This window comes from Bos javanicus, chromosome 25, assembly GCF_032452875.1.
Source record: "Bos javanicus breed banteng chromosome 25, ARS-OSU_banteng_1.0, whole genome shotgun sequence".
In the NCBI taxonomy this organism is placed as follows: Eukaryota; Metazoa; Chordata; class Mammalia; order Artiodactyla; family Bovidae; genus Bos; species Bos javanicus.
The window spans coordinates 9,538,211-9,539,107 of record NC_083892.1 but is presented as its reverse complement, the minus strand read 5'-3'; the positions used below and the strand labels follow the sequence as shown (position 1 = coordinate 9,539,107).

General features: G+C 41.7%; 1 non-coding gene across 1 annotated transcript; it reads right to left on the bottom strand.

Moving 5' to 3' along the window:
* Window positions 1-281: 281 nt before the first annotated feature.
* TRNAE-UUC (transfer RNA glutamic acid (anticodon UUC)) lies at window positions 282-354 on the bottom strand. Its single transcript has one exon. It is a non-coding gene; the product is annotated as a tRNA-Glu (tRNA).
* Window positions 355-897: the final 543 nt, after the last annotated feature.

The following is an 897-nucleotide window of genomic DNA, read 5'->3' as shown; positions in this document are numbered from 1 at the left end:
TCTGGGGACTTTGTGGATTTCTTACCTTGATGCTAGATCAGCAAAATGTTTAAAAGGTGCATTCAAGCATTTTTGCAGCATTTTAGCTGTTTCAGGGGGTGGAATATTAGGGAATCTACTTCTTCATAGAACTAGAATTAGGCGTCTCTCTATTAGTTGTTTTTTGTTTTTTAAATAATGACCTTTTACTATGGACTGAATGGTGTTCCTGACCCCTAACACTTCAAAATATTTTTGTTGTTGTTTCTGGCCAGGCTGTGTGGCTTGTGGGATTTTTTTAGTTCCCTGACCTGGGAATGAACCCGGACCCTCGGCAGTGAAAGTACAGAGTCCTAACCACTGGACCACCAGGGAATTCCCTCTGTTACTTCTAATACAAATGACTTCAAGATGTGTCAAGTTCCCTAGAATTTTGTTCTTAGTCCTCTCCCTCTTTGAACAAAGTCTGTTGTTCTTCAAACTATAAACATTTGGCATAACTTCTAGTGGTCGTTAGAGCTACCATGGCTGCTCTAGTTCTTTATGGAACAATTTATGACAAACTCGCATTAAATAAAAGCATTCCTGACACAGAGATAAAGCTTCCTAACTAGGAGAGGGCATCTCATCTTTCTATCCATGCTCAAAACCAAACCCACTGACTCTGAACTCAAAAACCACTCCTCCACCTTTGTTTCCTGAGTCAGTGAATGATGCTCACCCAACCCAGGCAGCCAGGTCAAAGACCTGGAGTCCATGCTCCTCCTGAACCACGTCCTTCCCTTACCTGAAATCTGTTTCCGGGTCATTGCATGACAAGGCCAATGTATTTCTGGAGTTTCTCATCCACCTTCATCCTTCATTTCTTATTGTTGTTCAGTTGCTAAGTCACATCTGATTCTTTGTGACCCATAGACT